This window comes from Callorhinus ursinus, unplaced genomic scaffold, assembly GCF_003265705.2.
Source record: "Callorhinus ursinus isolate GAN/ISIS: 27379988/994484 unplaced genomic scaffold, GSC_fseal_2.0 scaffold11, whole genome shotgun sequence".
Classification (NCBI taxonomy): Eukaryota; Metazoa; Chordata; class Mammalia; order Carnivora; family Otariidae; genus Callorhinus; species Callorhinus ursinus.
In genome coordinates this window covers 47,825,147-47,853,112 of record NW_027397073.1, presented here as the reverse complement: position 1 = coordinate 47,853,112, position 27,966 = coordinate 47,825,147, and the positions used below count along the sequence as shown (strand labels likewise).

General features: G+C 36.8%; 1 protein-coding gene across 3 annotated transcripts in view; it reads left to right on the top strand.

Moving 5' to 3' along the window:
* The first annotated feature begins 8,521 nt into the window (after positions 1-8,521).
* The window catches only part of RBBP8 (RB binding protein 8, endonuclease), a 110,338-nt gene continuing 90,893 nt past the window's right edge, over positions 8,522-27,966 (top strand). For 2 of the 3 annotated variants that reach the window (XM_025886763.2, XM_025886764.2), the window contains exon 1: positions 27,598-27,965. The gene's annotated coding sequence lies outside the window, so the exon portion shown is untranslated. Of the gene's footprint in view, positions 8,659-27,099; positions 27,199-27,597; position 27,966 lie in introns of those variants that run through there. The other variant, XM_073898416.1, reaches the window with a different exon arrangement.

Genomic DNA, 27,966 nt, shown 5'->3' with positions numbered 1-27,966 from the left:
GCTGAGCAGCAAGACTGATGTGAGGTTCAAACCCAGCATGACTTAAGCCAAAAGCAATTGCTTAACAGACTGAACCACCCAGATACCACAAAATCTCTAACACTTTAAAACTTTCAAATATACAGAACAATATACAGCTTGTTTGGTGCATTCCATTTATTTATGTTTTGCTTCTATTGGCTTTGTATTTGATGTCAAATCTAAAAAATTATTTCCCAAGACTACTGTCAACTTGCTTACTGCTTATGTTTTCTTCTAGGAGTTTTATGGTTTCAGGTTTATATTCAAGTCTTAATCCATTTTGTGTTGATTTGTGTGTGTGGTGTAAGACAACGGTCTGTTTTCATTCTTTTGCATGTGGCTGTCCAGTTTCCCCAACAGCATTTTTTTTTCCCCAACAGCATTTATTGAAGAAACTATCCTTTCCCCATTGTATTTTTTGGCTCCTTTGTCATAAATTAATTGCCCATATATGCATAAAATCTCCTACTATTATTGTATTGCTGTCTATTTCTCCTTTCAGATCTATTAATATTTCCTTTATATATTTAGGTGCTCTGATGTTGGGTGTATATTTACAATTGTTATATCTTTTTGATGAATTGATCCCTTTATTTTTACATAATGACCTTCTTTATCTGTTGTTATAGTTTCTGACTGAAATCTATTTTGTCATATAAGCATAGCAATCCCTGCTCACTTTTGGTTCATTTACATGGAATATCTTTTTCCATCCCTTCACTTTCAATCTATGCATGTACTTAAAGCTGATGTAAGTCTCTTGTGGGCACATAGTTGGGTCTTCTTTGTTTGTTTGTTTTTCCATTTAGCCACTCTGTGTCTTCTGATTGGTGAATTTAGTCCATTTATATATAAAATAATTATTGATAAAAGTGGATTCCCTGTTGCCATTTTGTTAATTGTTTCCCAGTTGTCTTGTAATTCCTTTGTTCCTTTCTTCTCTTGCTCCCTTCCTTCGTGATTTGATACTGCTATGCTTAAATTCCTTTATCTTTTGTGTATGTATCTACTATAGGTCTTTTGCTTTGTGGTTACACAAGACTTACATAAAACATTTTATAGTTATAACAGTCTATATTAATTTGATAGCAACTTAACTTCGAACACATACTAATGCTCTACATTTTTACTCTCTCCCACCACCATTGTTCTCGATGTCACAATTTACATTTTTACCTTGTGTATCCATTAACAGATTACTATAATTATAGTTATTTTTAATACTTTTGTCTTTTAGCCTTCATACCAGATTTAAAGGTGATTTACCTACCACTGTTACATTAGAGCATTCTGAATTTAAATACATATTTACCTCACAAATTTTAATATTTTGTATTTTTACTTTCATTTATTTCAAAATACTTCTTAATTTCCTATTTTATTTCATCACTGACCCATGAGTTATTTAGGAGTGTGTTATTTAGTTCACAAATATTTGGGGATTTTCCACACATCATTCTTTTACTGACTTCTATTTTAGTTCCACTGTGGTCAGAAAACATATTTTGTACGGTTCTAATCTGTTTAAATGTAGGATTTATTTTAGGACCCAGAGTATGGTCTAACTTGGTAAATGTTCCTTATACACTTGAAGAAATGTGGTATTCAATTATTTTTAGGCCAAGTGATCTACAAATATCAATTATATCAAGTGGGTTTGTAGTGTTAATTCTGATTTCCTTTCTACTTATTCTATCACTTACTGAGAAACGGGTGTTGAAATCCCCAGATACAATTATTAAATATAATTATGGATTTGTTCTCTTTTCCTTTCAGTACTATCAGCTTTTGCTTCACATACCTTTTATTTATATGATTAGATACATAAATATGTAGATTAGGTTTCCTTGATGAATTAACCCCTTTATTTTGAAATGATCCTTTTTATCCTCAGTAATATTCTCTGATCTATTTTTAAGTAATCTCTACACCCAATGTGGGGCTCAAACTTACAACTGCCAGATCAAAAGTCACACACTCTACTGACTGAGCCAGCAAGGCACCCTGTGCCTCGTTCTCTGATCTAAAACCTATTTTGGGGCGCCTGGGTGGCTCAGTTGGTTGAGCGACTGCCTTCGGCTCAGGTCATGGTCCTGGAGTCCCAGGATCGAGTCCCGCATCGGGCTCCCTGCTCAGCAGGGAGTCTGCTTCTCCCTCTGACCCTCTTCCCTCTCGTGCTCTCTGTCTCTCATTCTCTCTCTAACAAATAAATAAAATCTTTAAAAAAATAAATAAATAAATAAATCACATCTTTAAAAAAAATAAATAAAACCTATTTTGTCTGATACTAATATAACCACTCCAGATATCTTTTGATAAATATTAGTATGGTATATCTTTTTCAGTCCTTTTACTTTTAACCTGTTTGGGTTTCTAGATCTAAAGCACGTTTACTGAGGGCAGCATAAAGTTGGGTTTTGCATTTTTATCCAACTTGACAGAACTCAACTTGTTTGTTTATTCTCTCTTAGAGATAACTATTCTTTGTTGATCGATATACAATGTCTTGAAAATCTTTGTTTTATACATTTTGTCCTTGTTGTTTTTTTTAGGTGGTAGGGTAAACCTGATTCCTATAACTTCCATCTTGGGTGGAAGCTGAAGTCTTAATGTTTCTCTCTTAATGTTATAGCACCTGCAACCTTCTTCTAAGGAATATTCTTGGGTTACTAGAGCCACTGCTCTCAGAGAGGTGAAAGTTCCTGGAAGTTTACAAATCCTTGGAGTAGCCAGTAGCTGGTAACTTGTTCAGAGTATGAAAGCCTAGTTCTTCTGCCTTCAGGTGAGATAAACTCTTTCTTTGTAATCTGTGCTCTGGAGCTCCCTGGGACTAGGCTGACGCTGAAATCATAGCCTTACTTTTTGTATTCTCCTTTTTTGTCTTGCCTCCCTGACTACCTTACTGATTTCATATTATAGCACATTTCTAATTAATCCCTTACACCTGAATCCATATCTCAGTGTCAGCTTTTGGAGAACACAACTAAAACTCACTTGCATTTTAAAACTGCTTTTCTGGGGGCACCTGGGTGGCTCAGTCAGTTGGGCCGTCTGCCTTCGGCTCAGGTCATGATCCCAGGGTCCTGGGATCGAGTCCTGCATCGGGCTCCCTGCTCTGCAGGAAGCCTGCTTCTCCCTCTCCCATTCCCCCTGCTTGTGTGCCTTCTCTCACTGTCTCTCTGTCAAAAAAATAAATAAAATCTTTTTTAAAAAATTTTTTTAAAAAATTGCTTTTCTGTAAAATGTCTCCTTGATTAGTCTGTTTTGCTTTTGCTCCCACGTTTTTTGAATTGTTCATTTTTTCAAAAGAACTTTAGAATAAAAGTGTGGAGTTGAATAGATATTTAGAATATATCCAGGGTACCTGGGTGGCTCAGTCGGTTAAGTGATTTTAGATCTCAGCTCAGGTCTTGGATCTCAGGGTTATAAGTTCGAGCCCTATGCCTACTTAAAAAAAGGGTTGGGGGGGCCTGGGTGGCTCAGTCAGCTGAGCACCTGATTCTTGATTTTGGCTCAAGTAATGATCTCAGGGTTGTGAGATCAAGCCCCAAGTCAGGTTCCATACTCAGTGTGGAGTCTGCTTGAGAGTCTCTCTCTCCCTCTCCCTCTGCCCCTCCCCCCACTCTCACACACACACTCTCTCTCTCTCTCTCTCTAAAATAAATAAATAAATACAATCTTTTTTTTTTTAAGAATATATCCAATTAAATTCCCTCAGTTAATAAATGAAGTAACCCAGGTTCAGGATGGTAACTAACTAACTAATCCATTTTCCATAAGAGTAACTGAGAGCAACTGAGGCAAGCTTAAAATCAGGTTTCCTTATTTGGGCTTATTTGGGTGAAACATGCTTTTAATTTTACAGTGATTAGATTTTAGTAGCTACTGGATAGTATGTTGCAAACCCTTACTTATGAATACTGCCAGATACAAATGTGCAAACTTTTTCTGCAAGTGCAAGTTTGTACTTGTACAGTTTGATTACCTTCCTTATTTTATGATCTTTGAACATTAACCCTTGGTTAATGGTAAAGCAAGTGAACATGTGCATTTTTCTAAATCTTTTAAATTTAAATTTTATACCAAAAAACAGTCATATTCACATCTCCCTCCCTCCCTCCTATCCTCTCTCACACTCACTCCCCTCCCAGCCTCCTCTTCTTTCCCTCAATCATAGCACTTCAAATTTGAAGTAAAAATCACAAAGTCTTCAATACCTTATTGGCATGCAGCAATCTACATGGTGCTGTGGTCTTGGGACTGATATCTCTATTTCCATACTTCTGGATTCCATGATCTCATCTTTCTTAATTTACTCTTATTTTGTAGCACATCCCTCAATAGCTTCTTAATTTTCCTTTCTGGTAGATTTCCTCAACTTCATCTTCTAACTCCTGTAGACTTTATTTCTGCTATCATATTTTTGCTTTCCAATATCTCTTTTTTATTCTCCCAAAGTTTCACTTTTAGATAGCCTTCTGTTCTTGTTTTATGTCATCAGTATCTTCTCTTACTTCTTTGAAGATATTAATATAGTAGTTTTTAAAAAATTATCTTTCTGTTCCCAGCATTGACTATTTTCTGTAAGTTCATTTTATCTATTGGTTTCTTTTGGTCTCTTTCATGCTACATGCTCTCTGTATCTTAAAATGAGGAATAAAAATGCTGATATGCAACTCTGTGTGCCTAGGTAGTATTTATTTATTTATATTAAGGTGATGTTGACTGCTTGTCTTAACATTAGAGTAGGGTTTTTCATCTTTGGCACTACTGACATTTTGGATCAGATAATTATTTGGGGGGTAAGGACAAGGAATGATGTAATGCAGTGCATTGTAAGATATTTAGTAGCATCCATGGCCCCTACTCACTAGATGCCAGTAGCACACCTCTTCCTCACTTCTCCCAGTTGTTTATAATAAAAAATTTCTCCAGACATTGCCAAATGTCCCCTGGGGGCAAAATCATCTCTAGTTAATAACCACTGCATTTATGGTAATGAGAGTTTTGAGAGTTTCTTGAGATAAACTCTCCAGTTTTCTGCTTCCTGAGTGAGGAGTATAAACCTGGATACTAGCACTCAGAAGCCTACCAGAAGACTGGACCTGGGTATCTCACCACTCAATATAGAGACCTTGACTTAATCTCTGCCGTAGGCAGAATACTGGTGTCTCAAAGATGTCCACATCCTTGTCCCAGGAACTTGTGAATATTTTATATTATGTGGCAGAAGAGAATTAAATTTGCAGATGAAACTAAAGTTGATAATCAGCTAACCTTAAAATGGGGAGATTACCCTGGATTATACAGTTGGATTTAAAGGTAGAAGAGGAAGGCAGCAGAGTTAGTGTCAGAATGTGATGCAACATGAGTGACTTGCCATTGCTGGCTTTAAAGATAGAAGGGGGCCATGAGCCAAGAAATGCAAACCGCCTCTAGAAGTTGGAAAAGACAAGAAAACAGATTCTCTCCTAGCTTCTAAAAAGGAGACTGACACCCTGACTTTTAGCCCATTGAGACCCATTTTGGACTTCTGATCTCCAGAACTGTAAGATAATAAATTTGTGCCCTTTTAAGCCACTAAATTTGTGGTAATTTGGTATAGTAGCCACAGGAAACTAACACAATCACACTGCTTTCAATTTGGTACTTTACCAGTCACCCTCACCTCTGCTTGATATCCTCAAGACCAGAACCAACTCGGGACAATCTCTCTCATGATCAATCAACAACTCCCACCGATCTTCTCTTAAGGTTGAAGAAGGGGCAGTCTCCAGGCATCTGGATTAGGGAAGGGACCTAGGGAGCAAACTGCTCCTTAAGCAGATTTTTAACCAGTTCTCCCATTTCAAGCCCCCCACCTCCCACCAACTCCCCAAGACTATTTAGAGGTATCTTGTACCTCTAAACCCCAACATTACTTAGAATTCTGCAGCAGAGATAAAGTTGTTTTTATTATTACAAGTACATTCCTCTTTCTCTATTCTGCTAAATCAATCACCACTCATCCTCATTCCTTCTTCCAAAATTTATAGACATCTCTTGTCTGCTACCGCTACCTTTCTCATTCTTTTTGATCCTTAAGAGTTCCTGCTATTGGTTCTTTACTGCCATTTGAGTTAGGACTTTAAAAAAACAATGGAGGGGCGCCTGGGTGGCTCAGATGGTTAAACATCTGCCTTCTGCTCAGGTCATGATCCCAGGGTCCTGGGATCAAGCCCCACATTGGGCTCCCTGCTGAGCAGGGAGCCTGCTTCTCCCTCTCCCTCTGTCTGCTGCTCCCCCTGCTTGTGCTCTCTCCCTCTGTCAAATAAATAAATAAAATTTTTTTAAAAAAACAATGGAAATAAACACTCACATGTTTAATTACCATATTTAATGAGTTTTATTTTTAGCTGACATTTTATGGGGCCTTTACTGACTTGGGATAAAACCTCATATGAATTACAGTAGTTGAAGCTTTCAGTAACTCTAGAGAGTAGGTACTATTATTTTCATTCACATTTTATAAGTAAAACAGACGCTTAATTCACGTGACAAAGCTAATTTAATGGAACAAAACTGGGATGGAACCCAAGTCTTTCTGACTCCCAAAGCCCATTTTCCTAACCAATTAAGCAATCTTGTTAATTTATACACATTTCACTCTATGGCATGGTCAGCAAACTATAGCCTACTCATCAAATCCAGCCTGTTACCTGTGTTTATAAAGTTTTATTGGAATAGCCACACCCATTCTTTGACTATGGTTTATGTCTACGTTTGTGCTATAATGTTAGAGGTGAATTACTGAAACAGAGACAATCTGTCCCACAAACCCTAGTTATTTATTCTTTGATCATTTGTGGAAAAATTTGCTGACCCCTACTCTAGAAAATAACCTTATTACAAGTTTTGAGGTCATGGTGTCCTCAGGTACTTTTAAAGCTTTTATTACTGTATCAAATCAAAGACATTCTTTTTATTGTTCCCTCAAACTTCTGTTATCCTGCAGATAGCAATCTTTGGTCATGGTTAAAAAAGAAAGTCTCTAAACCAATCTCCTTTGTGAATTCTTTCCCATACTCAATCATACTTGCTCCCTTTTCTGTGCTCCTACCTCAGTTATTATAATTATAGTACTTAAAGCAGTTTCATTCACGTAATAGTTACTAGTTGTGATTCCCTAGGATCTAGCAAGTGCTGGGCCTGAGTAGATATTTACTTAATAAGCATTTACTAAATACTTTCTAAGTGTCAGTGTTCTAGACACTGGAGATATAAAAGTGAATATGGCAACTTTTAATATAGAAAAAAAAAACTGAGCATGGAGTCTGGGCTTATGGTCCCTGCAACAGCTGCAACAGAATCACCAGAGTGCTGAGGTACATCCAGACCTATTGAATCAGAATCTCCAGACGTAAGGCTCAGTAATCTGTTCATAATCAGCACTTCAGATGATACTTAAGAAGGAATGTCTGAGAATCACTGCATCAGTAGATAGGAAAGGCTGTTTCTAAATGTGCAAATAATCTGAAAAGAACAAGTCTCACATGATCTCTCTTAATACAACCAATTTGTCAAAATATGATCTTCTGTTGTTTATCTCTTCCTTCCAAAAGATTACTAGGCATACTTAACTATTTGGACACTGCTCCCATTTCTGACTAAACTTCTCCCGTTATACCACTGTAACCCTGTCCCTGGCACAGTACCTGGCACGTAGTAGGTATCAATAATTTTGTTCAACTGTTGAATATCCAAAGTAAAACCCTTCAAGTTGTCCTAGTATGTAGAAATAGGAGTTTTTCCAGCTTTAGACTGGAATGATATGAAGATCATTTGAGTACAAGGAATATAACATACCCAGGCAAATGTCTGGTCAACCTATACCTTGTTTTCCTCCCTCTAGAAATGCTTCCTTCTAGCTCTCAAGGCCACTACCTTTGTGGGGAATATGAACCTCCCTCTCAAGGCTAAGCTAGACCAAGCAGAGCCAAGTGGACTAGTAGAAAAGGTCAGGCATTATGGATTCTTCTTCATTGTAGCTAGAGGCTTTAATCTGCAGAAAGCCCTGGAGTACATTTTAAAAAGGATTACCTACCTCTGAGGATGACAGATCCTCAAGTATCTACAATGAGAGGTTTATAACAATGGACTCTTGCTATGCCTGACATAGATCTATCCCTCCCACTAGAACCTCTGAATTATTTTGCTGGAGGCTACAACATTCTGAGTAGTTTGTTGGGAGTTGATGGGAGGTGGGGATAACTCACCCATACAAGCTTAGAGCTGAGCCGCTGCAGCTTGTTGGGCTAGCCTTTGATGCAGACTGGTTGGACAGGTTCTGGATCTACAGAAGAACCGGTTTGACTGGCCTGTTATGCCAACATATTCTGGTTTGATTCCATGTTCCACAGACGGTAGAAACCTGCCCAGCCAGTTAAATGAAAAGCATATTAGGTTATCCATTGCACACTGTATATAGCTTAGATGCAGCAGGACTCTTCTACATAGCAGTAGTGTCTAGCAAACTCTAGCATGGTCCAGAGAGGTGGCTTCCTCTGATTTACCGTTTAAGTTCGTAGCTTCAGAAGTCAGAAGTGAAACACCTTGCGCTTTTGACCCAGAACAGAGGTTTTCTAAATAAATTGAAGGGTAAGTTAATATGTTTTTTATATTCCTCAATTTTCTATGCACTTTTGGAAAGTTAAATTAAGAAATGATATTTAAACAGATATCTATTTTTAACATGATAATACCTGGATTATACCTTTTCTGTAAAGTTGGTTAGATCCTGTTTTATAATACTTACACATAAGTTCACCGATTTTTTTAGATAAAGATTATTTGGTATACAATACCTTATACTTTTGCTACACTTTTTTTAAGTTGGGCATGGCTATAGTCATGAAGAAAGCTGGGTTGAATAATTTTGCTAAATATATTTCACTTATTAATGATTCATCTTAAGCCATCTACTTCTTTGATAACATACTATTATGTTTTATAGGCTGTTGCTATATGGTAACAATTTCATATGGTAAATCTAATTGTGGATATGATAATAATTGCCTTTTTAAGGCATAAAAAAAATAGTGTTGGCCTGCCTGGAGATCCTAAGTACATTACACGAACAATTCACAGTAAGAATTGAGGAGTGTGAAAAACAAAGATTGTGGAATCTGGTAACTGATTAACTATTGGAGCTCAAAAGTACTTGCTGAGCTGAATAGAAAGGAATGAAGACAGGTTTTGTCATGCCTATTAGGTCTGAAAAACTTTTTAAGTTAAAGACTATTTGGATCTTCCTTTATATTATATTTTTAAAATAATTCTTTTACCCCTCTCTTTCACTGATGCAATTAATTTATTTTAAGTAGTTTGTGTCATTTAAAATCAAAGTTACCAATCCCTTTATATTTATTTTGGTTACCAAACTACCCCCTTAGTTATTAATATTGGATTGATTTGAATGCACATATATCTTCTGGGCATTCAATTAACATAGCAGCTGACATATGAATTTATCTGGGATTTAAAATAACTTTTTAAAACAGAATTATACTGAATACTTTCCTGTCAAGAGCTATTTGTAGGTCATTTTAATATGACTTTGTCTTAAACTGAGCAAGACTGATGCATCTTTTTCATTGTCCCTAGGGTCCTCACTTTGTCATGATGTTCAAACTCAAAGGCTCTAAGAGTTTCTTTAGGATGTTATTAAAGAATTGTTTTTTAAGTGAGAAATAATGTTCAGATGAGATATTTTTTTGCAGGGAAGGTTTGGATGCTTTTCAGTCCTACTCCGAGGCAAAATTTCTGAAAATTCAGCTAAACTTCTAAAAAGCTATGTAATGTTGAATCTGCATAAGGAATATGCTGATTCAGCAAACTGAAATTAATTTTATTCAGCATAAACTGTATTCTGACTATTTTAGGGGGGAATATGGATCAAAATTTTTCATCGGTTGAATGCTTCTCTTTTCAATTAGTTTTCAGGCAAGTTATAGATACATGTCATTAGAGTATACTTTTAGTGTTTCTGGTAAGTATGTTATACATATTAATTTAAAATTTTTAAACTATACTGTGTTTAAAATACAGGGCTTATTGTTTAAAGATAAACTTAAATGGGGATTCCAATTTATTTAAGTAAGTATTTTTTATGTTTATGGTTTTGAGGAAACCTATATATATGAAATATATATGGTAAAATATATATGGGTAAAATTTCAAGCCTAACTCACTTTGGAAAGGATTCTACAGCTTTCATATAATAGAATTTTCAGTTTCAAATATATGAAAGTCCTATTAAATATGACCTTTACGTATTTCCCATAAATTGACCTCTTTAAAATACTGATGCATTGTGATGTTTTGTTAAAATTAAGGACATGTGGACTTATAAATCAAATTAGGGAGCTGTAAGTGTATGTGTGTATATTTTATATAGCCCTACATTATCTCAGGGCCCGGGTCAAAAAGTATTCTACTCATCTAAAAATCTCTTTATTCTTTAAGTTGGGGATGCATTCCTTTGTCCTTATTCCTAGCCACTCAGTTTCACATTATGACTCTTACTGTCAACAATGCTAGCTTTCTTAACAACTGCAACCTCTTTCCTTCCTGAAGTCTTCATATGTTTCCTACAAAAAGCACTTAGAAGCATGAAATTTTTAAACCTGAAGAACTCTTAAAGAATAACTAATGCAGGGGCACCTGGGTGGCTTGGTTAAGCATCTTCACTCTTGATCTCAGCTCAGGTCTTGATCTTAGGGTCATGAGTTCAAGCCCTGCGTTGGGCTCCTCCCTGGGCCGGGAGCCTACTTGAAAATAAATAACTAAGGCATCCGACTCCTCATTTTTCAGTTGGATAAAAAGCCCCAAAATGTAGTTAAATCACTAGTATTCAATCTAAAGGTAGAGCTGGGGCCAGAACATCCCAGTTTCCTGAATACCAGCCCAGACTAGTATTTTTCACTATCCTACATTGAATCATCTGAATATTACATGAAATCTAATCTACATTTTCTAAAAGAATTGTAAAAAGGTAAAATTATGTTATGTTATGAGTCTCTGCTGGCTCATAAACAATAAAAATGTTTATTTTCTTAGTACATATGTGCATATACATATATACATATTTATATATATGTATGTGTGTGTGTATGTGTGTGTGTGTGTATTGTTTTAGGCACTCTTACATGGATATAGTTTAGGATTTGCCTAAGAAGTTAGTACTTCTAAAATTTGGTTAGAGGGGCGCCTGGGTGGCTCAGTTGCTTAAGTGTCTGCCTTTGGCTCAGGTCATGATCTCAGGGCCCTGGGATGGATCACCGAATTGGGCTCTTTGCTCAGCAGCGAGTCTGCTTCTTCCTCTCCCTCTCCCTCTGTGATCTCTCTGGCTCTCACTCTCTCTCAAATAAATAATAAAATCCAAAGAATAAATAAAATAAAATAAAATAAAAAATCTGGTTAGAATTGGCAGGAAAGTTTCAATAAGGTTATAAAGACCAGAACTGCAGGATTTAAAACCCATTTTAGAGGTAATAGAACCTGCTTTCTAAGGGGTAAGTTTCTTAATACAGTGCTTTGCACACAAGTTCTCAAAAAATGTTTTAAATGTTTTTAACTTGAGGAATTCCAAAGAGATGGGACCACAGAAAGCTTGAGAACCAAAGGCTCAAAAATTCCAATTCTGATTCCTAGAACTAAATGTTAATTCTCCTAATCCCCTTATTTTTTTCACAGGTAAACTTCTACCTGAGGGATACTTCTTAACTTTGTAAATTTAGCTCAATCCAAGTGGACTTTAAAAAATAATCACTTCATTTGTTTCTCATTTTTACAATCAAGAGAAAAGGTAGTATACTGGAAAACATATGAGCTTTTGAGTCAAACTAAGATGGATTTGAATACTGGCTGTTACAAACTAGTTTACCCTTGGGAATTATTTAACTCTGAATTCTCTTTCCTCCATCTGTAAATTAAGGAAGCTCATACCATTCTCTCAGTTTTGGGGAGGATTAAAGGAGATACTGTGCCTAAAACACCTAGCATAGTCACTAGAACACGATAGGTGCAACAAATGTCAATATCCTTCCCACTTCTTTAAAAGATTGTATCATAAATTTCAACAAATGGCTTAAGTAAGAGATGTCAAAACTTAGCTTGGAATATACATTTTATTTCTGCCAGAGAGATAAAAACTAAATTAGCACCCTTGGAAGGTGTCAAGGAGAAAGGCCTTCTACTGCCCTGTGGTCCTTCTAGCTGGACTCAGAATCAGATTGACATGAGACAGATTAACAGGGGAAAATCAAACTTAATAGTCCTTCAGGGAATCCATATGGACATGAAATTCCAAAGACAATGAGGCAACATGAAGCTTATATGAGCAAGGAGAGGGGTAGGGTCTGATGATACAAAGGGGAGGAAGAGGGTGGGGTGGGAGGGATGGGGTGGCTGGGTGATAGACATTGGGGAGGGTATGTGCTATGGTGAGCGCTGTGAATTGTGCAAGACTGTTGAATCACAGATCTGTACCTCTGAAACAAATAATGCAATATATGTTAAGAAAAAGAAGAAGATAGCAGGAGGGGAAGAATGAAGGGGGGAAATCGGAGGGGGAGACGAACCATGAGAGATGATGGACTCTGAAAAACAAACTGAGGGTTCTAGAGGGGAGGTTGTGGGGGGATGGGTTAGCCCAGTGATGGGTATCAAGGAGGGCACGTTCTGCATGGAGCACTGGGTGTTATACACAAACAATGAATCATGGAACACTACATCAAAAACTAATGATGTAATGTATGGTGATTAACATAACAATAAAAAATTAAAGAAAAAAACAAAGGGGAGGAAGACCATTAGCAAGAAGGTGAAAGGGGGTGTTTGGAAAAATAAAGGTTGCCTTATTATGCAGATAGGTTCCTTAGGTAAAGGAGAGTCTCTTTTTTTGTTTAAAGTAGGCTCCTCACCCAATGTGGGGCTTGAACTCACAACCTTGAAATCAAGAGTTGCATGCTCTATTGACTGAGCTAGCCAGGAACCCCTAAAATTTCAAATTTCAATCATCTGTACCAAAGGAAGGAAATGTAGCATGGATAGTACAAATTATACCTTACTTATGCCTCATATCTAGGTTTTTCAAAAACATTTCATATCTATTTGTATCTATTATTTTATTTTTTTTTAAGATTTTATTTATTTATTTGACAGAGAGAGGGACAGCGAGAGGAGGAACACAAGCAGGGGGAGTGGGAGAGGGAGAAGCAGACTCCCCCACCAAGCAGGGAGCCAAACGTGGGGCTCGATCCCAGGACCCTGGGATCATGACCTGAGCTAAAGGCAGACGCTTAACAACTGAGCCACCCAGGCGCCCCTGTATCTATTATTTTATATGACATCAGATTAGTTGGCCAAAGATTTTTATATGCTCTAAGGCTTGTGCTCTTTCTAGTACTAATTGAATTATTTCTTCAGGGCTCTAGAATATGTTTGCTCCTCCAAAAGATTACCTTCCAAATTAAATTTATTGTAGGCCAATATTAAATTATATTTCATTCTCTTGGTAATAAATAATAATAGAGAGATTGAGTCCAAAATGTGTTGGGTGTAAGAAGTAAGATGGAATAGGATTTAACATTTTCTAAAAGTAATACTAAATAAATGATAAATTGATTATCAGATGAAACCAATGAGCAAAGTTCACATGTGAGATATTATGAAATGTTATATCATGGGTCAGAAGGGAGTTCAGAAGTGTGACAAAGCATTCTAAGAGCTTGCCTACCTAAAGTTGGGTCAAGGGGGTACCTGGTTGGCTCAGGTGGAAGAGCATGTAACTCTTGATCTTAGGGGTCATGAGTTCAAGCCCCATGCTGGGTGTAGAGATTACTAAAAAACAAAAACAAAAACCCTTAAAGATAAATAAATAAATAAGTTGGGTTGATGACCCATCTTCCAGTGTGTAAATAACAAGCAGGAAATAGATTATGAATTGATATTAGAAACAACAAATAGATCCACTTATAACACAAAGCTCTTGCAATTAACTTTAATTTCCTGAGAGATTTTTTTAAAAGATTTATTTATTTATTTGAGAGAAAGAGAGTGTGTGCACACAAGCATGAGCAGTGGGAAGGGGTAGAAGGAAAGAATACCACGCAGACTCCCTGCTGAGCATGGAGCCAAACACGGGGCTCGATCTCATGACCCTGAGATCAGGGCCCCAAGATCACGACCTGAGACAAAATCAAGAATCAGATGCTTAGTGACTGTGCCAGCTAGGAGCCCCAAATTGTTTTTTTCTTAAAGTGAAAAGCTTGTATGTAGATGGTATACCTAAAGACAACAATATCACTTCACCAATGTAGTCCACTAATTATATAATATTCTTATTAAAACTATTTTATTAGATAAACAATTTAGCTTTATTTGATTACTCATTAAGTTAGCATTCAATTTGCATATTTATTTTCATGCATTTAGAGTGGATATTACTATAAACAATTGAAAAGAAGGCAGGGAGTAATATAAATTTAAAATATATTTTCAAAATATTTCTTTATAGGGGCACCTGGCTGGCTCAGTCGGTAGAAAATGCAACTCTTAATCTTGGGGTCGTGAGTTCAAGCCCCACACTGGGCATAGAGCTTACTTGAAAAAAAAAAGAAAAGAATTTTTTTAAATTTCTTTATAAAATAGCTAATTTGGATAAATCGGCACTAACAACCAAACTTACTATGGATCAAAGACTAACTAGGAAATAGAAAATGTTATAGCTCATCCTTAAAGACATACAGACTTAAAAGTATTCAGAAAACTATTGCCTTAGAAGTTATGTATTACTGACAAAGTGAAAATATAACTTGCATGGCAAATTTTTAGTTTCAAAGTTCTATCTTAAGTCTATTCCCTTGAAGGTTCTTTGCCTATCGTTACTACAGTGATTTAGATGATTTAGATTAGGAGTTAACACTTCCCTCCAACGTGAAAACATTTTAAATCTAATGAATTTCTAAACAAATCTGGAAACATTAAGAAATACAATATCAGTAACTTTATGTAGCTTGCAATACAACATATATGGACATGGAACAGTATTATAGAATTCTGTGATGTAGATCTTTATTTAAAAATTTACATTTACCATATACAGGTCTAAATTTGGAGGGCAAGGTCTCCTAACTGGAAGTAGATGGTAAAATCAGTCACATCTCTAAAAATATTAATATCATAACCAATTTTCAATAATATAATAATTACTGAATGGTAAATACCATCTACATAGCATTTTAGTGAGCTGTTAAATTCTGCCCTAGTCACTTTCCGAGCAATTGTTTAACAAAATTTAAAACAAACATGTTGTTCAGGAGTAAGTATACTATTTTTTAACTATAATATCGAACTAACCACTGGGACCTGGCTACAAGACATTCAGCAAGAAAAGCTGTTCCGTCCATTCCAGCATGACAATATCAGTCTCTTTTCCCACAGCTTTACTTGTTAAGATGTTAGTGTTTACATCTTTGAGATGAATGGCGTGTTGTGCTATTTCGATCAATAAGTGTAAATTAAACACATCTAGCATAAATTAAATTCTCAGCAGTTCATTGGTACCATAACAAACCACATGTTTATACTAATGTTAAAGCCAAGTAAGTAATACCAAATCCAATTTCTACAGAGGAAGAGCACAGCGACTCTGAAATTAAAATTGGGTTATCTTTTTAATCTGACTGCCCAGTCTATGCTTTATTAGCTCAGTTTATTAGAACATGTGATTAATGTTATCCTGATACTGATTCAGTCCCTGTGGAGTAAACTGGCTTTCATTTATTTCATAGTCACAGATTATCCTCAGCGGCATTATCACCGTAATAACGTATCAATGCTTCTCAAAGTGTAGTCTGTGGACCATCTGACTCACCTGGAGGATGCTTATTAAAAATGCAGATTGCTAAGCTCCTTTCTAGACATATCACATTAGAATCTCTGGTGGGTAGATCCAATGAATCTACATATTTACATATTTTCCAGATTATTCTAATGTCCAAAACAGTTTGAAAAGTGGCAAGAAAAGATTTTCTTGCCTATAGGAGACTGAGCAAGAGTGTGTAAGTTCCTTCAAATCAAAAGATCAGAAAAATAGCCTCAAATGCACAAGTTCAGTCTTGGGTCATATTAACATCCTTAAAAATTACTGCATACAATTAATCTCACTGTCCCATCCACACATGCAAACTTTCAAAAGTTAAATTTTCTTTTTTTTTTTAAGTAATTTCTATGCCTAACATGGGGCTCGAATTCATAACCCCAAGATCAAGAGTCACATGCTTTACCAACTGAGCCAGAAGGTACACCCAAAAGTTAAATTTTCTATTAATAACTTAAAAATAGTGAAATGGATGGGGCGCCTGGCAGGCTCAGTTGGTTAAGCGTCCAACTCTTGATTTCGACTCAGGTCATGATATCAGGGTCCAGAGACTGAGCGCCACCTTGGACTCCATGCTCCCTGGGGAGTCTGCTTGAGATTCAATCTCTCTCTCTCTGTGTGTGCCTCCCCCTTGCCTGCACTCTGTCTCTCTCTAAAATAAATAAATAAATATTTAAAAATAAAAAGTAATGAAATGGAAATTTTTTTTTTTTAAGTAGACTCTACATCCAACATGGGGCTTGAACTCACAACCCTGAGATCAAGAGTCACATGCTTTACCAACCAAGGCAACCAGGCACCCCTAAAATGGAAATCTGATGTTTAACCTTTATCTCTTAGTTTGGGTTCTCCATGGAAAACAGAGCCTGAGTCCTCCAGATTATATGCAAATTCTCTATTTGAGAAATCATCCTGGGAATAAGAGCTGGAAATTAGAAGAAAATGGGGAGGGAGGGAAAGCCAAAACCACAGTGCTTCTTGAAGTGTTCCTTCAATACAGGCAAATGGGCCTCAATCCCAGGACCCTTAGGGGCCATGAAGCTGCCTCAGGCTTGTCCGCCAGAAGATGAGAGAGAAGCATTTATCCACCAGTTCTGACTTCTGTCAGTTAAGGGTTGCCTCATAGGTTGCTAATTTCCTCACACTTTCAGGGGGTGCTTGTTTCCAAAGGCCTCAGAGAAGCGCCAGGTGAAGGGCTGTCAGGTTTCACCTTCATGAATCCAGTTGCCATTGGAATTGCTAAAGCAAGCAGGATCCAAGAGGTATCCAGTACCACACTATTATAGGACAAATAGGATCAAACTGCTTTTTCCTTAATTGACCAATATAATTTTAACTAATACATTATGCAACTAAAACGGATTTTCTGAGAAATGAGTAAAGCAATTTCAAATGGCAAGTAAGGAACTTTAGCCTATTTTTGCCTGATGTATTTGATCCATTCCCACAAAACCTGAGATGCATTGAAACTTGATCTTTTGTGAGAAAGGTATTTTCTAATAAACTACATTTCATTTCCTGAATTTGGCTACCAAGTTTTAAAGGACCAGACAGCACCAAATGAACAATTAGTATGTACTCTGTAAGTAGTTTTATGTCCAGTATTGATCCAAAGGCTTTATTGTTTAGTGTACATTGCTAAAATTATAGTAAAAATAGATTGACTACATTGGACCCTCAAGTAACAACACTTCTCATTATAACGAAACACAGAATTTTGAATAGTACAAGTTTGTGTTGGACTATGTCCAAAAGGGTCTGGTTACAAGAACTAATTCATTATAACCTTTACGTGATCTTGGAGCATGGCTCAGAAGAATACATTAGAGGAAGGCTCTAGTCAAATAGATTAAAAACAGAAAACTGAAATAGCCAGTTATGTGTTTTACTTAAGTAAATATCATATTTGTTGCATAATTATAAAAACTTAGTTTAGAGAAAATGAAGAAGAAATAGGTATAAATAAATCTAATTAAAAGCATATCATCTTTTCATTTAACTTGAACTCTGTTAAAACCAATATCTGAGTTTTTAAAAATAACTCTCTCAGTGGTTAAATTAGCTAATGAATTCATAAGGGTGAAATAGAAAAATTGGACTGAGAAGGGCATAGAAATAAAAAAAAGGACACATACTGTTGAACAAAGATGATTACGAAGAGATACTATTTTCAGAAGGAGTTATCAAATATACTCAGATCTTCACTAAATTATATCAGATCACAGTCAACTTGATGCCAACACCCCCTTTCTTGCACCTGAAGCTGAGTAGATCATAAATCTCTGTTAGGTAAATAATTTCTTAAAACCACAAATTTCTAAAATACATGAAGAAATTAGTTTCTCCTTTCTATACAGTTTTGTAGTTGGGCTAGATGATTTTTAAAGTCCCTTGGAATATAACAGAAATAACACCAATATAATAATTCTACCTGACTTATTTAATTACGTGAATCAAATAAGATACGTAAAAGCACTTAAGTTGTAATTTAATCCTTTCTATAATTATAAATGTCTCAATTTTCATAGCAATTCAATAATTTCACTATAATTACATAACTTTAGCAATTGAAGAGACCTCTCTGATTATCTGTACTTCTTAAATCTATCTACTATTAACCAGTTTCTTATACTGTTTGGATACATTTATAATCATTCAATCCTGTCAACAATCTTGTATGCAAAATACCCAAGGTATGTATTATCTTTGTATCACTGACAAACAACTGAGGAACAGAGGAATTAAATTACTTGCTCAGTAGGATTATTATTAAAACTTAAAATTCATTCAACAAATTAGGTGGAGCTCCTGCTGATTTCCCACTGTCAACCTATACAAATACATTATTATATACTTACAATTTCTAGAACTCACAATGATTCCCCATAGCAGAATCTTTGCACATGCCTTCTGCCTGGAAAGCCTTCTACCACTCTGCTCTCAATAGGCAGGTTGCTTCAAACTTCTATGAAGTCTTCCTGAAGAAATTTTACATAGGGGCGCCTTGGTGGCTCAGTCAGTTAAGCATCTGCCTTTGGCTGAGGTCATGATCTCATCAGGGTCCTGGCATCAAGCCCCATGTCAGGCTCCCTGCTCAGCGAGAAGTCTGCTTCTCCCTCTGCACCTCCCCCCTGTTCATGCTCTCTCTCTGTCAAATAAATAAATAAAATCTTTTTTAAAAAAGAAATTTCACATATATTATTTCATTCTTATAGTAATCCCTTTGGACACAGCAAGTATGAGTATTCTCATTTTTTGGTTGGGGAAATAAAATTTGTCTAGGAAACATGCAAATTATCAAAGATAGGGCTAGAGCTTAAATCTTAAATCCTGGGTCCTGTCTCCAGCTCAGGACTTGCATAATACTATAGGCCAGGAATATGTCTATATGCCATCATTGATGTACAACATAGTCAGTTTTTTGGAGCACTCCCTGCTCTGGTCCCTTCTGAGATAACAACATAATTCAAGACCCGTCCATCAATTTAATTTTATTTATTTTTTTTAAAGATTTTATTTATTTATTTGAGAAAGAGAGAATGAGAGACAGAGAGCATGAGAGGGAAGAGGGTCAGAGGGAGAAGCAGACTCCCTGCTGAGCAGGGAGCCCGATGCGGGACTCGATCCCGGGACTCCAGGATCATGACCTGAGCCGAAGGCAGTCGCTTAACCAACTGAGCCACCCAGGTGCCCCTCAATTTAATTTTAAACTTACAACATGGAAGAAGCTAAAACTTAGGGCTGGGAAAGCTAATATGAACACTTTTGCTAACTCCATTAAAAGTCAGTTTATATTCATCTCTCAAATATCCACCATTATAAGACATGTTAAAGAACGTACGTGCCATAATTTCTATGAAGTACAATTATTAAAGCAAAAAGTCTACAAAACGTACTGAGATTGGTCCATATAGTAGGTGCTTCACTCCAACTCTGAGTGAGAGAGCCCAATTTATTTTCCTTTCCTAAATTATGAGACTTAAATTGCTATCAAATTTTAAAGTGCTTTTAGTAACCTCGTGTAAGCTTTCTGAAATAAATAGAAAAACATACCAGGACTGCAAATGAGCCTGTAGGTAATAATTTTTTTGATAGATAATAATTATTGATCAAAATTCAGAAACTTAATTTGGTTACTTTCTCAAAAATAGTTTCTAAGTTAAAAAAATAGAAAAGCACAGAATAAGCTTTATGTAGATTTTATTATTCAAAAATAGCATGTTGTACTATGAGAAGAGCACAGATACAGAATTTATAGCCAAAAAACTGGGTTTGGAGTCTTGGGTCAACTGACCTACTAGTCTGTACATATAGTGTTAGTCAAACCACCTAATTTCTCAACCTCTGTGAAAAGATGAAAACTGTAACTGTTCTACCTTTATGAAACAGTTATTTTTAGGTTCAAAGAGAAGATATGTAGGAAAAGTACTTTGTATTTTACTATAGCTAATTGTTTTGAATCCATTTCCTATCAGTATTAAACAAACCACTTCTCTAGGGAATTTCAAAGTAGTATCAATTAAGTCAAAAAGTACAATCCTTTTATGGCTATACCAAAATATATTTTTTTGAGATTTTATTTATTTGACAGAGAGAGCACAAGCAGAGGGAGAGAGAGGGAGAAGCAGGCTCCCTGCTGAGCAAGGAGCCCGATGCAGGACTCGATCCTAGGACCCTGGGATCATGACCTGAGCAGAAGGCAGATGCTTAACCGACTGAGCCACCCAGGCGTCCCTATACCAAAATATTCTTTAAAAAATAATTTAGATTGGTCTGTACATAGCTGTGAAAGAAATACTCTTGACTACAAAGAGTCATTTAAATCTTCCCTTCTTTATTAGTTTATACTTCAAATGCCTTAAAGCTCCTGACCATATGATTTATCACCCAAACCAGGACTTTTTTGAGAGTAAACAGGAGCCCTATTAATAATTAAACCAGAACAATAGCTATTAACCAGACCTATTGCTGGTAAGCCAGGGGATATGGTCACTTTAGATAAGAAGCATATTAGATTTGTCTTAGTATCCTAAATAATCCACAAAAATAGTAATCAAGGGTGTGAGGTGAATTAAAACATAATTTAATTTCTAATACTTCTGACTATAACTTAAGTAAAATTGACAAAGTATTGGCCAAAACTGAAGGTCTCCTCAAAGAACTAAATTTTGAATGTAAAACATTTTTGGAAAGGTAGCTATCAAAGCTTCCTTAACCTTAGACAGACATATGGATTAGGAAAAGCAAAAAGCTAATATTTTAAACAAAGTCTATTTTTCTCAAACATAGAATAGAGAAAAATTGAGAAACAAAGTCTGCCAGTGTGTTTGAAAACATACCTGTAATTTGTGAGGCATGAGTACATTAAAGATCACAACTATTTGTCAGGATTGAATAAATTCATCAATTTACAGATGGAAAAAATAGCATATAAGATGTGAATCATTATTTTTTTAAAAGTGGAAAAAGCAATGAATATTAAACGTGTTTGCTCTTGTGAACCTACTAAGAATGCTTTAGTTAATAGAGTCCAACTGTCAGTTAATCCTTCATAATACTTCCCATTTACATTACTGTACATAAATATTGTTCCCACAGCTTCCATCATGGTTGCATTACACATGTGTATACAGAATGCAAGTATAGTACTAGATTTACTGGATAAAAAGGTAAATATTAGTTTACAAGATTCTCAAAATAAAATTCACTTTTCTATTCTACAGTCTTAGTGATCAATCTTAAATTCTTTTATCATCTCCACAGCTGTTAAGTTCTCAAGTTTTTATAAATGCCAGTGTTAGGAAATAAGACATAAGGGCTAACTAACAAAACTCCTGGGCTTCATAGACCTATATGCATAGGTATGAAATATTGCCAAACAGCCACTATAATCTAAAATGGTTGACCTGGAAGAAAGGAAGCCCCTTTCCATTCACAATAAATCATTTTGTAGTAACAGATCATTAGCATTCTTGATCAGCCTGCCATCAATTTAAACCTAGGCAACTAACCAAGTATAGAGCATATTGTGTAGTGTATAGAAACCTTTATCAAGTATAAAGAGATAGTTCCTAAATTGGGCAAATTATATATCTAATAAAACTTTGCCCGTTACTGATGTGAAGTAGCTAAGTGAATGTTATTTAAAAACACAAACAAAAAAATTAATAGTTCATAAAGAGAAATGAAGAAGTATATGTAGCCATAGTAAAAATCAAAATAAAGCTTCTTATATCTAAGTTGGAAGTTGGCCAGACTACATAAGGCTAATTTTTCTAAATGGAAAGCAATGTATAATCTTTAATGTTTGTTATAACTACATTAATGACCGTTTAAAACTGCTAAAATAAAAACTATAATACTGACATCCTTTGTAGAATGTTAAATACATTTCTTAAAACAATTATAAAACTGCTCAACCTAACTGGCATCTTGCCACCATCAATTCAAATGATAAACAAAACATTTTGGCACTTGGGGCAAGATCATCAACTGATATATACTCTTACCCCCAAACAACACTTAGTAATTAGTGTAAACAACTTAAAAAACTAAATCAAGTGTTCAACTTGACACAAATGCTGACAGTTAACATAATTTTCTTTTGTCTCAAAACTTTTCCCTCTTATCTCTCAAACAGCCTTTTGTCTTGTTCTTAAAATAGTTCTGAATGTAGACAGTCCACCCCAGTTTACTAGTATTGTGTGTTCATATTACTGGACAGTATTATGCAAATAATCATCATGGGTTTAATCACTTTTAAATTTTTTGCCTGGGAATGCAGGCCCTCAATGCCGGGTGGGAGGAGAGGAATGGGATGATGTGGGGAGTGGGAAAGAGATGAGAAATGCCCAGCACAAACAGCAGAAATAACCTCAGTCTAGGAATCAGTTATCTGTGTTCTAGTCCTAGCTCCATCCTGGTCCTTCAGATAAACCATGTAACCTTATGTGTGCATTTGACATTCATTTGTTCATTACCTATGCTATGCTAGGCCTGTACTGCCCAGTACAGTAATCACTAGTTACATGTGGCTTTGAGCACTTGAAATGCAGCTAATCCACATTGAGTTGTGCTGTCCTCATGAATAATTTTTTATACTGATTACATTTAGGAATGGAGAGCCTAAATGCTAAAACCCTGAAGGGTTTTAAGCAAGGAAATGTCAGGAACAGAAATATTGGTGTAGATTTCTGGCAACTGTGTGGAGACTTCATTAAGGCAAGGAAGACTGGAAGCAAGGAGGCTATAGTCTATGTAAGAAATATCAGGGCCTAAACAAGGGCATAAGGGAATTGAAAGGAAAGCACTAATTCAAAACTATTATTCAGGAGATAACACCAATATAATATAGTGATTCACTTGTCCTGACTCCATGGAAAAGGGTTTGATTTTATTCTAAGGTGATGGGAAGATACTGGAATGTGTTTAGCAGAGCAGCATCTTGTTCTGACTTCATTTTTTTTGTTGTTTTTAAGATTTTATTTATTTAAAAATGAGAGAGAGAGAGCGCACACGACCAGGGGGGGAAGGTTAGAGAAGCAGACTCCCCACTGAGCAGGGAGCCCCACACAGCTCGATCCCAGAACTCCAACCCCAATGGCATTGTTCATAGCCATAAAGTTTTCTCACATATCTTTGGGATCTCATAATTTATTCCACCATGTGGGGCCTAAAGCTCCCATTGGGAGAGAATATCTATAAGTATGCCCCCCATTTCCACGGCTAAAGTGACCATCTTAAAATCTCACATGGAGAATTTAAGAATTTTAAATGGATTCAAAGATTTTCTTCACTTACGTAAAAAATAGTAATCCCATAAGGGATGCTCAGATCATGACCTGAGCCGAAAGCAGACACACAACCAACTGAGCCACCCAGGCACCCCTGACTTTGGTTTTAAAGGACTACTCTGACTGCTGTTGGAGAATACACAGTAAGGGGTAAACAGTGTAAGTAGAAAGATAGTTGATTTAAAAAAAAAAAAAAAAAAAGAGGCTATTGCTGCAGAAGAGGTTTGAGATGCTGGTGGCTTGACCCAGGGCGGCTGCAGAAGAGGTGGGGAGAAGCAACTGGATTCGAGTTACATTTTTATCTGCAAAATGGTATTGCCTAATTCACAGGGTTGAGAAAGGAACAGGCAAGTGCAGGGAGATCACACCTACTGACCCCAATTGTCCTGTTTAACCTGGAGCTAGGGTATCTGCTGAGAGTGAAAATACCATACAGAACCTCGAGGAAAATAGTGAAGGTCTGGAAGACAGCAAAGGAAACAAAAGCAGCTGAACAAAGGCTATTTTAAGAATTAATTGATGCCTTACCTGAGGTTTGAAACCATGTAATTTTAGTGATATTAACATATTCTGTAACAAATCACATAACCTGCTATGTGATTTTTCCCTCTGCAACCCTCAGCAACCCAACTGTAGGAGTTAAGCAGATTGTAGAATCAACAAAAGGTTACCGTTTTAAAATGATTTGAGTTAGAGAATTTTAAAATTCCAAAATTCTACAGTTCTAAGAATCCTTGAGTTTTTACTGCTACCACACAATTTTTCTTATTGTGGTTAAATGTACAAATGTACCTAATATAAAATTTACCATTTTAATTATTTCAGCACACAATTTTTAAGTCGAGCACCCTAACCAGGGGCCTCCAGTGAGTTACAGGTATGCTAAGACATTAAAATTCCAGCCCTCAAGGGGGCATTGCTGAGGGGGGGTGGGGGGGCTGGAGGGGTGGGGGGGTGGAGTTTCAACTTCTGCTGTCTCTAGATGGAAGAAGCCTTATCTTTTTATTACAATATGTAATACAAATATTCATTTTCTAAGTATTGAAAAAGTTTGGGAAGCATTGTTCAAAGTCATAAAGTTTTCTCACATATCTTTGGGACCTCATAATTTATTCTACTATGTGGGGCCTAAGCTCCCATTGGGAGAGAATATCTATAAGTATGCCCCCCATTTCCACTGCTAAAGTGCCCATCATAAAATCTCACATGGAGAATCCAAGAATTTTAAATGGATTCAAAGATTTTCTTCACTTACATAAAAAATAGTAATCCCATAATGGATGCTCAATTTATTCGTTGATCCACACAGTACTGACTTTATGGCAGGCACTGAGTTAGTTTCTGGAGATAAAAAGGTGAACGACAACAAAAAAATAAACCAAAAAAAAAGGTAAACAAGACATGGTTTTGACCTCAAGAAACTTAGTCTAGTGGATAGAGAGAATTAATTAAATAATTAAAACTACTAAGTACAAGATAGGAAAGTACATAGTGCTATAAGAGGAGCTAATAGAAAAGACTATTAAAACAAGATAAAAAGATCAGTAAATAGCTAGGCAAAGGGCAGGGGTAGCTTTGGTTCATAATTCCAAACAGAAGCAAAGGCAAGTGAAGACCTAGGAGACACTAAAAGGTCAGCGAGGCCTGGAGATGCAGTAAAGGCAGTTCAAAGGAGCTATCTTCAGAGTAACAATAAGCCACTGAAGGATGTAAGCAGCTATGATCAGATTTATTTTTCAGAAAGATCACAGTAGCTATAGTGTAAAGAAGTGGTCTCAAAGTGGGTAAAATTTAAGATGGGAGGAGGAAAAAATATTAGATTTCCATTTTTTCTCATCCTTTTAAAAAATGTCTTTATAAGTTGTGAGTTAGCTCAGGACTCAGAAGTACTAATAAGGGCTACTTTTTTCTGAGCACATACTGTATATCTAAACAGTGTACTATGCAGTTTACACGCACTAACTTATATTCTTCATAACCCTGTATGGTTGGTACTATTAACCTCCTTTTACAGGTAAGAAAAAGAGACAGGTTAAAAAGTCAGTCCAAGGTCACTTGGTTAGGAAGTATTACAGCAGGATCCAAAACCAGGAAGTCTGTCTCCAGAGCCTTACTTAACCATTAGACTCTATACCATTTTTCAACAATACATGTACACAATTTATTTATTTTTTTTTTTAAGTAAGCTCTACGCCCAACATGGAGCTTGAACTCACAACCTCAAGACCAAGAATCACTTAACTGTACTGACTGAGCCAGCCAGGTGCCCCTATTTTTTTTTTTTTACATGTATACAATTTAAATTTTAGATATATGCATGAATTGAGAATAGATACTCAAATTTTTTTCTGAACACCAATGAAGAGAAAGGTTTAGGTGGTTTGTTGGTTGGGTGGATATGGAAAATAAACTAGCGGACTAGGTAAGAGAAAGTGGTATTTTGGAATATCCTGATGGTGAAGGAAAGAAGGGGATTAATTTGGGATCTATTTGGCAAGTAAAATTGAAAGGACTTGGTGATAGATTGGATATGAGGATTTAAAGGGGAAAAAGGTGTCAAGGCTGATTCTTTGGATTCTGACTTGTATAAATGCATTGGACAGTGGAGCCTTAGAAGCTAGAGGAACAGGTTAGATCATTTTGTTCTCACAGTTTTTCTTTGGACCACAAATACACTGTTATTTCAATGTACTGTTAAATGACAAAGTGATTACAAGCTCTTTCCATTTATAACAAAACTGTTTCCATTTTAAACATTTATACAAGCAATTATGCCTGTGTTACCTTAGAAATGGCAATCAATTTTTGACCCATTTTCTTTAACAGTATTATGAAGTAGTAAAATTTGGAAGCAAATGATAGTTACTACAATAAGGTAATGAAGATTCCGCAACCCTCTTCCCTGAAGAAACCAAAGTTCCTATAACATGGCTAGAATGGTACAGAAACATCCTGTTGAGTGCAATTTCAAGGAGTAAGCTCTGATATTCATCCCTTAACATCGGAACTGAGTGGAAAAATTCTTTGCAGTTTATATTTATGATTTCCTAAATACTACTTAACTTTTAAAAGTTCATAATACTATCCTGTCTTCCTCCCAGATCGTATAAATATTACAGAAAAGTACTGAACTGGTTTAAAAGATACTGTGATTCTAGCCTATTCTGCTTATTTTCAACTTCACTTGTAGAACTGCTAGTGCTAAAAAGCTTCTTTTAGAAATCAAATAAGAAAACATAGTAACTTTCTGAACGTTACAAACAGCCACAGGAAGTGTTTATTTTTTAAAACATTAAATTACCTAATTTAAAGCTTGTTGTTCCAACAAATAATGCTGGTCATTCTGATTCCGTCTCATTTCAGGGTCCTCAGGAACTTTCCATTTAACCTCAGCAAAATACACATCGTTTTGCTACATGGCCTCACCACCCAGTGCTGTCCGGTCACATCACTAAACTGCAGGTAATAGCTACCAGGCAGAAACTACGTTAGACTGATCCGTGTCCGTTCCCTCATCAGTTAGTTTTAACTTTCCACGTGGTACTGGCCACTCATACATGCTTTCCTGAAATGTGCTAAAGTCAGACACACCAAGGGCTTGAGGTTGCCCAGACAGAAAAGCTTGCGCTTTCTCCAGGGCATCTCAACAAAAATGCTGTGGCGGCCGCCAGCTCCTGGAGCCGCTCCCAACCGCGCAGCGGCTGGCGTCCCACTCTCCCATCACAGCCCCTAGCGTGGGGACACACGAACCACCCCGCTCTTCCGCGAGAGGCGTGCGGGGCACCGCCTCGCTCCGCTGCGGGAGGAGGGGCGTGACGTGGCGGGAACTCCAGCGTGACGTCGAGCGGGCTCCAAGGGGGGGGCGGGTCCGGGCGCCTCCCAGCCTGGCCGGCCGCCCTCGGGCCCTCCCCCAGCCCCCAGAAAGCGCGGGCCGCCCTGAGGGGCCAGCTTTCCCGGAGGGGGTTTGGCAGATTAGTGAGGGTAACAAAAGCGAGCGGCTGCCGTGCCTGCTTCCGTGCTGGGGCTTTTGAGAATCTTTGAGGCAATCTTGGAAGCCGTGAGTAAAGAGGAATCTCCTTTCCCCAATCCGGAGCGGCGGGTCGTAGCGGCTATTTCCGGTCTGGAGCTGCGGGCCGAGCATACGCGTTTGGCCCCTGAGTTGTGGTAGCCGTGCGGCTTCTGGGGCTGCCTGAGGGAGCAGGCTGGGGCCCGGCTAAACCCGGTTGGAGG